The sequence below is a fragment of the Littorina saxatilis genome, linkage group LG2, assembly GCF_037325665.1.
Source record: "Littorina saxatilis isolate snail1 linkage group LG2, US_GU_Lsax_2.0, whole genome shotgun sequence".
Taxonomy (NCBI): Eukaryota; Metazoa; Mollusca; class Gastropoda; order Littorinimorpha; family Littorinidae; genus Littorina; species Littorina saxatilis.
In genome coordinates, this window is record NC_090246.1 from 16821980 (window position 1) to 16834039 (window position 12060).

A 12060-nucleotide genomic window follows, 5' to 3' on the forward strand; every position below is an offset into this window, starting at 1 on the left:
CTGATTACTATTCCACTCCCACTCCTGCTGTTTTCTCAGTCTGCTGAATATTTCACTTCACGTTTTCAGGGTGAGCTGAAGGTAGAACTCATCATTACGGTATAAAAATGACAAAAATACGCGCAGTCATTATATCATGAAGGACCAGAATTAGAACTAGCAAAAAAATCTGAAGGATTGAGCGTTCGCACGACTTCGCAAGTAGACACAGACAGACAGACAGACAGACAGAGAGAGAGAGAGAGAGAGAGAGAGAGAGAGAGAGAGAGAGAGAGAGAGAGAGACACACACACACACACTGACACACTCTGATACTCACACACACACACACACACACATACACACACACACACACACACACACACACACTGTGACATACACACACACACACACACAGATCCATGCACACACACACACACACGCACACACTCTCTCTCTCTCTCTCTGTGTCTATGTCTATGTCTCTCTCTCTCTCTCTCTCTCTCTCTCTCTCTTTATCTCTCTCTCTCTGTCTTTCTCTCTCTCTCTCTCTCTCTCTCTCTCTCTCTCTCTCTCTCTCTCTCTCTCTCTCTCTCACTCGCTCGCTCAAGCAACCGAGCAGGGCACCCAAGCGCACAACCTTATCGAGTTTTGCCAGATCGAAATTTAGCTGCAGCAATAATAGAGCATCGACTGAACATCATTTCGAACGAATCAACCTGGCTGCGATTGAAATAGAACCCAGTGTTTAAGTTCCGATGGGGCCCAACTTGTCTGGTCGCATTTTAGCTAAACAATAGGCGTCGAAATCAATCCCACTGGATTTGTTGCCACCTCTATGTGCAGAAGATCTCCCATTCTAAGATACCCAAACTTCCGAGAAAACCAGGTACAGTATATGTATTAGAAATGAGGGATTCTTGAGGTGGAGGTCAGTTTAACTATGAACAGTAAATCTGATAATCAAAAGCTTTCAATAGAGGCAGTAGGAAACTGTCGATAGTTCTGAGAAAACAATCAGATCAAAGAAAGATTAGACATTTTTTTCTGATAGTCATGGACGATGAAATATCCAGTCCCAGTAGAAATATGACACGACAAAACAATATCCAAACAATACGAGGACGATCTTCTGGCCTTCTTGACGAACATGTTGACCTCACGTATATATTGATGTGCACAGATGGTTCGATCCTGCAGTCATGGGAGGCTGGGTGTGCCTTGTCGATTCCTGGACTTGATATAACACGAAAATACAAGCTAAACAAAGGGATCAGCATCTTCTCTGCAGAGTTATTTGCTATCTACATGGCCTGCACACTGATAAACGATCTGCCAACCCCACCTCTGGGGGTGGTCATCCTTACGGACTCAAAATCCTCGTTGCAAGCACTTGCATATGGCACCAAGAACAGAGGAGAGATGCAAACTGAAATTCATTTCTTAGCCCACCAAATTATGACAAAAGGAACAGACTTTTTCCTCATGTGGCTGCCATCCCACACAGGAATCCGGCGAAATGAAATGGCGGACAGAGCAGCAAAAGCAGCGGCTATGTCAACCATGCCAGTGACAGACATTCGGCTCTCCTGCCAGGAAGCCAAACTGCTGCTAGCCAAGCTAAAAAAGAGAGGAAAGAGAGCAGACACTGTCACAAACATGTGAAGAGAGAGGATGGATACACCTCCCCTACAATAGGAAAGGGCACCACCTCCCACTCCCCCCGAGACCCATGAGCCTGTTGCGTCGCTTATGCACGGTCAGCAGCCGCATCTACTGGGACAAGGTAGTCTGTCAGTGTGGCAAGACTGGACACCTCACACACGTGTCTGAAGGTTGTGACACTCTCAAGGAAGAGATGTCTAGTCTCATCCGCTACAGAAGGGAGTATGCTCTCAGTCTGGGAGACTTTCTCCGCCCACACCCATCACTCGGAGAGAAACCGATGATGGTCTTGGTCACCAATCTGTTCACCTCAACTGTTGCGAGCTGGTTCTAGTGTGCTTGCAGCAGACCCAGCACAGCACAGATCCACTTCTGGAATCTTAAGCTAAATATGTCCCAAGACACACATTTTGTAGTCCTGGCATCCTGAAAGGCAGAGGCCCCAACCTACAGGTTTGCTTCCATACCAAAAACGCCTCCAGACACGGGAACTTGGGAGCAGAGGCAACAGCTCCGCTTGAACTTCAGAAACCAAATGTGCCTCCAGACACACAGATCCCTTAGACGGCCGAGGCTGTGGCCTCTAAGGTTCTCTTGTACCAAACCGCCTCCTCACTCTGCATCAGATTGCTTGCGCTGGCATCTGCTCAAGTTACATAGACCCACCGAGTGGTAGACACAGACGACATTTGGTAGCACTGACTGCCAGCTTCACGATAATGCGTACCCCTAGCGCGGCTCTGCTTGGGTGGGAATGTTCTGAGCAAAACACTATGTGTTACTCCATACCCCCCGCCCTCCATGGAACTTCTTGACCCCAACAAATTGGGGGGGGGGGGGGAGTTTGCCCAGTCGGTAGAGGCGCTGGCTTTAAAACCGGTTGTTACTATCAGCGTGGGTTCAACCCCCAAGTTCGGCGCGGGATGTGTGTCCCAGAGTCAACTTTGTGCAGACACCCCCGTGTGCACGCATGCGCACGATAAAGATCCCAGGGTCACAGCGAAAGCCTCAGGCCTTGGAAACACGAATACATGCATGCAAAAATATGAAGCCCGGGTGTCCGTTCGGCCAACAGCCAATAAAGTAACCATTTCACTGCACTGACCCCAACCCGGTCCCTAGCCCATTTCAGGTCTCCTCTAGCAGCCGGCAGCCAGCTGTCTACACCCCCCCCCCCCCCCCCCCCTCCGCATTTTTATTTTTTATTTTCATACAAAGCCGGGTTTTCCCGTGTAACATGCCCCTTGTGGTTTTGCCATGAGGGCGTAAAACTTACATTTTCTCTAACACAGCAGGTTACGCACGGTGAAAGCCACTTTTCCTGGTTGTGTTGCCTGTGTCTTCCCCGACAGAGGCGGGCCCGTGCAGCCGCCGTTGTATATGGTGGGGGGACTCGACGGGGTGAGCCGCTAAAGTGAGGAAAATGTTTTGATAAAGTCAGAGTAGATGGGGGGGAAAGTGAGATGACAGGTGTGGACGGGAGGTTCACTTGACTTCCTCCGACCGCCAACTCTGGATCTGTCTCCTTCTTCTTTACAAGGGCGTGTTAGATGACTCAACTTTGCTGTGTGCAACTCGTTGCCAGCCGCGGTACAAACTCGTCGCTCGAATGAACGAGTTGCATGATAACCGAGTCCTGAGTCTGTTACTTCAGGGGAATCTAACAATCTGAGAAGATCGTATCTGAGTTGGGGAAGTCTTAAAATGGAGGCACATTTACACATATTATGAACAGAAAATCTGAAAAAAGTAGGGAGACTGTCTTAAATTGGGGAATCTTAAAAAAAAAGGGGGGATGGGGTCAAGAGTATACGATTACGCTGGAGAAATCAGCATCGCATATGGTACAGCAAACCGGTATCGTATCTTTTCACTACCTCTACTGATCACTGGACCGCCCTGATATGGCCCTTCGCGGTCGGCTGGACGTTAAGCAAACAAACAAACTGATCACTGGACGGTGTTTGACTCACCTTTTGAAAGGGGCGCCACTCTTCCACAGCCAATACAAAAAAAATGCTAAAAAGTTTTTAAAAAATTAAAAGCTGTTACCAGATTTCATTTACTGATTTACTGCAAAACTCGACGTGGCATCATACATCCAACCTGTCGCATTCATGCAGCAAAACCGCATAGTGTGGCATCCCGTTAATGTGCTTCATACCTATGCAAACAGTTGCATTCAGCAAAACTGCACAGTGTCACAACCTCTGAAGTCTTCCACACCGCGAGGTGAGCTGCTGTTGTGTGTACAGACGATCAATCGGTATTACGCGCAGCTGTCAAATCTCGCCGGCGTTGCCATTGGAAAATAAACACCACGATCTACACAGCCCCAGCTCCCTTCACTCTCTCGGCCTCTCATCATCAAACCCGAGACTGGAAGCACCACAACTTTTAGACAGTCTGGCGGCCCGCAGCCCTTTTGGAATTAGTTTGAAGTTCAAGCTTTATCCTGGCGCTGACTTGACTATATGTAACACATAATTATTCAGTATAGGTGTGGGAAAGGATGAACTGTTACGAAAACTTGATTGGATTGAAGGGGTTGGGTGTGGAATTTGTCTCTTGTGGGTGAAAGTGGAAAAGAGAGGACTGAATATTCAGTTAAACTAATTTGTGGCGCCTCAAACACACAATTGCGCACTCGCCCCTTCTCGCGCGAGCGTGCACACACGCATAACACATACATGCACTGCACACACACACACACACACACACACACACACACACACACACACACATACACACACTCACTCACACACTCACACACACACACTCACACACTCACACACACACACACACACACTGACTCACACACACACACACACCATTCTCAGAAAATGTGTTTCAAATATATTTGATTAAACTGGAAAGTAGGATTCTGAAACAAGCCATTCAAGCACAAAAGTTACCAGCGGTTACTTTGTAGCGAAGAGGAATTTCTTTGACACGAAGAAAAACAGTGTTTTCCAGACTAGAAAAGGACAAACATACTTGTACCCACAAGATAAGAAACAGAGGAAAAAAATTATGATAATGTTACTCCGGCATCTCATTAATTACTTTCCAATGGTTTCTTTTCCTGCCTCGAACGCCCATGATCCTTAAAACACATTGTCAGTTGTTCTTGATTGTAACGATTGATGCAGAAACGCAAGTCAACGATACCAACAAATAATAAAATCAAAATAATCAAAACGAGTATCGTTTCTCAGGCCAGCATTCAGTAAAAAAACACAACAACAAAAACGAAAGAAAAACCACAAAAAAACACCCTTGTATCAGATTTTACAGCCTGCTTTTTGACCAATTCACCACACGGACAAGAAATTACTCGCCACACTTAAGTATCGCTTCAAATGAAATTGTAAAGGCGCCGCAACGTAGGTTATGGGGTATACAGTACACAATGCACGGGGAACGGCGCCCAGGTGCTGGAATGAGACTGACCTTTTTCATTCCTCGACCGCCTGCACGTCCGGCAAAGCCAACGGGGGCTAGCTGGCAATTCAATCAAAGAATTTACTTTAAAGGTACATTCCGTCCGATGGAGACGGTCTTGTAAATCAAGATACATCTGTTTGGGCTTTTATAATGGAATAAGGGCATCTTTCTACTTCCTTCTTCTTCTTCTTCTTCGGCGTTCCAGGATCTTTCTACTTCCACAACTGTTAACTGCATATTAACAGCTATTGTGTTTTCAGCGTAGCAATAGAGTCTGATATTTTGACGAGACAAGTATAATGCCGACGGGTCGAAGACTTGTCTGGGCTTTGACAATGGATTAAGGGCATCGATCTTTCCCCTTCCACAGTTTTAACTGAATATTCAGGCCTCTCTTATTTTCCACTTTCACCACTTGCACACAAAACATTAACCTGTCCTGGACGCTTTTTGCGCAGAGTGGGGATTGTAATAATAAATAATAATAAATGAGCATTTATATAGCGCAACATCATAACTTTACAATTATGCTCTTTGCGCTTGACACATTTAAAATTAAAATACAGTTATACAACCATTTACATCCACATTCATAGCCTCAGCAACGCTTAATTAAAAGCATACACCATCAAACATACTGATGAACACGTGGGGGAATTCGGGGGCTGTGATTGGATGGTCTCTTTCGATCATCAAGGCATAATGCGGCGGAAGTCGGCCATTTTACTCAATACTGATCCTAAAGCATATTGAGAAAAATGGCCGACGCATGATTCCGGTTCACCTATCTGTACCACGGCGATGTTTCTATCGACAACAGCATACACTGACAACTTAAAAGGCTGTTTCAACAACTGTGTTGTGAAGTCGAATGCACTTGGAGTCAGTTTTTCTTCCAAAGTCAGAAAGCGTGTAGCGGTGTGCATGTCTGCGCGAACATGATGCGCGTAAGAAGTTTGTCTGCTATCAAAACCTGAGATCAACGCATCGACGCAAAAACTGTCATTTTGTAAGTTTGGAACAACAAATCAAGGTCATAACAGCTATCTAATCGCTATTGTGTTTTCAGCGTAGCAATAGGGTCCGATATTTAGACTCAAACAAGTATAATGCGACTCGTCTTCGACTCGTCGGCATTATACTTGTCTCGTCTAAATATCGGACCCTATTGCTACGCTGAAAACACAATAGCTGTTAATACAAAAGATTCTTCCACTAACTAAGTAATAAAAACATGAATAAAATAGGTAGTGAAAACAAGGACATACCAGCTGAATACCTTTAATCAAACTGAACATGTTATCAACAATACTGAAAACAGCCCTAGATGTTTATATACATTATCACATTATCACTAAAACAACAAATACACTACATGTAGCCTACTGATGGACTGAGAAAACAAAATCAGGGGTTGTATTTCTTGAAGAGGTGCGTTTTAAGTGCTCGTTTGAATGCTTGGGGTGACTGAGAGTGGCGGATGTGAAAGGGGAGAGAATTCCATTGTGTGGGTGCGCAGAAAGTAAAAGTGCGTTGTCCGTATGCTTTGGTTTTGGTGTGTGGAATGGTGAGGATGCGACAGTCAGAAGAGGCACGTAGTTGTCTTGCTGGAGAATAGACGGTGAGGAGTTCATAGAAGTAAGCAGGAGACGAGCCAGAAAAGAAGTTAAAGCAGAGGGTGGACAGTTTGTAGTCAATGCGGGCTTGAACCAGTGCAGTGTGTGAAGAAGTGGTGTTGCGTGATCTCGTTTTCGTGCTTTCAGAATGAGGCGTGCTGCCGAGTTTTGGACTTTTTGTAGTTCATGCAGGAGGTACAGAGGACAGCCAGAGAGAAGAGAGTTGCAGTAGTCAAGTTTAGAAAGAACAAAGGCACAGACACGAGTGTTAGTTGTTTGAGAGGAGAATGTGTGGCGAATGGTGCTGATCTTACGAAGCTCAAAATAAGCTGCTCTACAGACTAAAGATATAGGCTAAGAGGAGGGGGGTGGTTGCCAGTGGTTGTCGTGGGGGAGGTTCCCCCTGGCGGGGTCAAGGGGCTGAGCCCCTTGTGGGGGTCAGGGGGCTTCGCCCCCTGAAGCCGATGGGTAGGTCATATTCTGAGAGAGGAAAATGGTCGCTCCTTGCATGAAACGGCATCAAATAAACAATAATTAAAAAATGTTTTAAATAAGTGAGGTACATGTTTAGGCTAGGGGGGGGGGTTGTTGCGCAACCCCCATAACCCTCCCGGTAGTTCGGCCCTGCAGAGTGTGAGCCTGTATGCCAGTATTTAAACTTGTCCTTGTTACAACTGACCGACTTACACACATTTCAAGTATATAGATATACGTGTTAATATAATTATATTATATGGGGTTTGCTGCAGTCAAGGCCAATGTGTGGAGCCAGTGAGTCGCACGTGACAGGAAACCACACAGGAGGATCATTACATTCTGCGCTATGTAACATTTTCCATGATTTGGCAATACTCTGTACCGTCTCAAGGACGCCGATTTTTGTCACTCAGGTGTCAACACTGAGACTCGGAGCCGCGAGAGAGAGAGAGAGAGAGAGAGAGAGAGAGAGAGAGAGAGAGAGAGAGAGAGAGAGAGAGAGAGAGAGAGAGAGAGAGAGAGAGAGAGAGAGAGACAAACATACACACATTTTCACACACACACACACACACACACACACACTGAAATGTTTGTCAGTGTGCGTGTCAGCCGCCCGGGAGTGCGTTCGACTGATTCCGGCTAGCTGTCTGTGATTCTCAGTGTCTGTATCTGTGTATCTGTGTGTGTCTGTGTGTGTGGTTTGTCTATCAGAAGAAAAAGACGCAATTTAATCATTAAACAAGTCGCGTAAGGCGAAAATACAACATTTAGTAAAGCTGTCAAACTCACAGAATGAAACTGAACGCACTGCAATTTTTCAGCAAGACCGTATACTCGTAGCATCGTCAGTCCACCGCTAGTGGCAAAGGCAGTGAAATTGACAAGAAGAGCGGGGTAGTAGTTGCGCTGAGAAGGATAGCACGCTTTTCTGTACCTCTCTTCGTTTTAACTTTCTGAGTGTGTTTTTAATCCAAACATATCATATCTATATGTTTTTGGAATCAGGAACCGACAAGGAATAAGATGAAATTGTTTTTAAATCGATTTCGGAAATTTAATTTTGATCATAATTTTTATATTTTTAATTTTCAGAGCTTGTTTTTAATCCAAATATAACATATTTATATGTTTTTGGAATCAGAACATGATAAAGAATAAGATGAACGTAAATTTGGATCGTTTTATAATTTTTTATTTTTTTTTTACAATTTTCAGATTTTTAATGACCAAAGTCATTAATTAATTTTTAAGCCACCAAGCTGAAATGCAATACCGAAGTCCGGCCTTTGTCGAAAATTGCTTGGCCAAAATTTCAATCAATTTGATTGAAAAATGAGGGTGTGACAGTGCCGCCTCAACTTTTACAAAAAGCCGGATATGACGTCATCAAAGACATTTATCGAAAAAAAGAAAAAAAACGTCCGGGGATATCATTCCCAGGAACTCTCATGTAAAATTTCATAAAGATTGGTCCAGTAGTTTAGTCTGAATCGCTCTACACACACACACGCACACACAGACACACACACACACACATACACCACACCCTCGTCTCGATTACCCCCTCTACGTTAAAACATTTAGTCAAAACTTAACTAAATGTAAAAACAACACAGACTAAAAACGAATGTTCACACGTGAGAACCATCACAAAAAGTCACTGACAGTATCACAGTCTTCACTTAAAAACAAAATTCTATCAGGCGACAGTGGACTAACCGAATTACATATCCACAGAGTGACAAGAACCCAAACATCAGTCAACGCCTGTTATTGAAACCCCTCGCGGCTGTCATCACAGGATATTGTTTCTGTCCCTGAACGTGTGAAATTGGGTTGACGGTCATGTCGAAACGGATGCAAGCAGATAGTAGCAGTCTGAAAAGCAGATAGTAGCAGTCCGAATGAAAGAGGCCGTTTGCTCCTATGGAACGCCAGATACGCCATGTCCCCGCGGAATTCCTCGCGGAATTCCGCGCGGACTTTCGAGCTATTCTCGTCGTTGATTGGTCAGAAATTCCACCCGGACTTTTAATGTCCTCGCGCAATTCCTCGAGGAATTACGCGAGGAATTCCACCCGGACTTTCGAGCTATTCTCTACTCACTAAAAACATGGAATGGGAATTGCTTTGAAATCAAGGGCGATCACTCAAATTCTTTAAAACGCAGGATTACAAATAGCAATTGATGTTGCGCTGTTAATGGTGCAAGATGTCACGCGATCATTGCAAAGACCCATATATCATAGGTGCTTGAAGAAGACATTTTCTTGCAGGCAGAATGTTAAATTAAACAGAAAAATACAGATTTTTAGACAGATCTGTACGTAATTTTGCTCGCTATATGGGCATCTACTTCTTTAGATACGTACTGAAATACTGTGCCTTTAACCTCGATCCGATTCTATTCCGTTCCAACTTTTTTAAATTTCTCGATCTAAAACTCCGGGCAGAAAGTGCCGAACCCATACAAACTTCGTTCTCGATAAAAGTCCGGGCGAAATTACGCGAGGACATTTGAACCAATCAAAGACGAGTAGGGCCTATAGCTCGAAAGTCCTCGAGGACATTAAAAGTCCGGGCGGAATTTCTGGCAATCAACGACGAGAATAGCTCGAAAGTCCGCGCGAATTCCGCGGGGACAATGGCGTATCTGGCGTTAGGGGAAGGGCTCCTAATATGGACCACTTTTTGTTTATTGCTGATAACTAGCTTGTTTTCTTGCGAAGAAGTTTCATTTTGTGTTTGGTAGTCCTTCTCTCTTAGGTTAACCGTTAGGCCTAATTAGAGTGAAATAGCTTCGATAGACATTTAGCAAAAATTAGATACAGAAAAAAAATCACAAATGGTCCATATTAGGCGCCCAGGCTGGGCGCCTAATATGGGCCAGTGAAGCGGCCTTCACAAATCACTGCAAAGAGCCCCCTATACTTCAAAATAACATGATACAACTTAGTGTACAAGTCAGACTAATTCAAATATGCTTTAGATTTATCTGTTTCGGGTTATGAGAGCATTATTTGAAGCACACCAGGAAACTAAAGAAGCTGATCAAAAACAGAGTGAAAATTAGTGAAATTATCAACTTCGACGAAATGAAGACTTTTTTGTAATATATGTTTTTAAATCTCGAGGGCTAGTTATAGGTTATTTACAGCAAGCTTCTTAATGAATTAATGAAAATAGCCTTAAGCTTTTATTTTCTTCGATTTGTTGAAGGTGGTCCGACGTCCATATTAGGGGACTCGCACATACTTTGAGATTTTGCTATTATTTTTTGTTTGCAGTAGAAACTCGGGGTCAACACTGCTAAAATGTAACAAATGCGGTCTTAGCTGTCATATATAGCAATTTTTGTGTGATAAAAGCTTTGGCTGTGGACAGAAACGAGTCCGTTTTAGGCGGCAAATTTAGAGTGAACGCTGCCAAAAGTGAAAAAAAGAGAAAAAGCCTAACGGTTTTGAGATTTGTGTTTCTGCAACTGTTTCGACATGTGCAAGTTATCCAGAGAGGGTGAATACAGCGAATAAAACTTTTTTGAGCGCTCTAGCGCCGTTGGTTTGTCAGAACAGGAGGTGGTCCATATTAGGAGCCGGTCCATATTAGGAGCCCTTCCCCTACATATGCTCCGAGTATGCCGAGGCTACACGAGCAGCAGCGACTCAGTTGTGGATTTAATAAGCCCTTTTCAAGTGCACAGGCTTTTGGTTTATATTTTCTGTTCGCATCAGTGCTTGACCATAATCGTTCAGACTGAAACTGAATTGTTTGCTGCATCCGGCCTAGCTCCCACTGAAGTCACTTGTGTGTGTGTGTGTGTGTGTGTGTGTGTGTGTGTGTGTGTGTGTGTGTGTGTGTGTGTGAATTGTGCGAGTGTGGGTGTGTCAGTCATGGTGTGTGTGTGTGTGTGTGTGTGTGGTGTATGCGTGTGGGTGTGGGTGCCGCGGTGTGTATGGGCGTCACAGTGTGTTTGGTGTGCCGGGTGGGTGGTGTGTGTGTGTGTGTGTGTTGTGGGTGTCCATATTCGGGGAGGGCGGGGCGGGGATCAAGTTGGGTGGGAATGGAGGGCAGACTGACGGATGCAAAACTGAGCGGTTCGGCGGCCGGTGGCGGAGAAAATCTTTCTTTCTTTATTTGGTGTTTAACGTCGTTTTCAACCGTTCAACGGTTATATCGCGACGGGGAAAAAGGGGGAGATGGGATAGAGCCACTTGTTAATTGTTTCTTGTTCACAAAAGCACTAATATAATCAAACAATTGCTCCAGGGGCTTGCAACGTAGTACAATATAATGACCTTACTGCGGGGAGAATGCAAGTTTCCAGTACAAAGGACTTAACATTTCTTACATACTGCTTGACTAAAATCTGTACAAACATTGACTATATTCTATACAAGAAACACTTAACAAGGGTAAAAGGAGAAACAGAATCCGTTAATCGCCTCTTACGACATGCTGGGAAGCATCGGGTAAATTCTTCCCCCTAACCCGCGGGGGGTGGAGAAAACCTAATGCTGATCAACAGCAGTTGTAGTGACAGACAAATCATAGTAATATTTCAGCGGTGTGCATTGATGCTGAGCCGTGCACCGGATATATAATTATTGTATGTAGCTCTACAGGATCTATGAATGAACCACTGTGACCGGACGAACCAAGTTTCTGCGGTCAACACGACGAGTTCTACAGCTTCATTGCAAAGTAAGGGAAATAACCGTCCTTAGTAGATGCCATCTGCCTGAAATTAGTCTCCCTTTAGCCGCAACGTAGAGCAAAACCTGTCAAAAACACGACCCCTGTGGCTTGAAACTAACTTGTTGGACAAAAATATCAAGCGTGGATCAACAATACCTTATTAAAATACTTTTTATTTTAC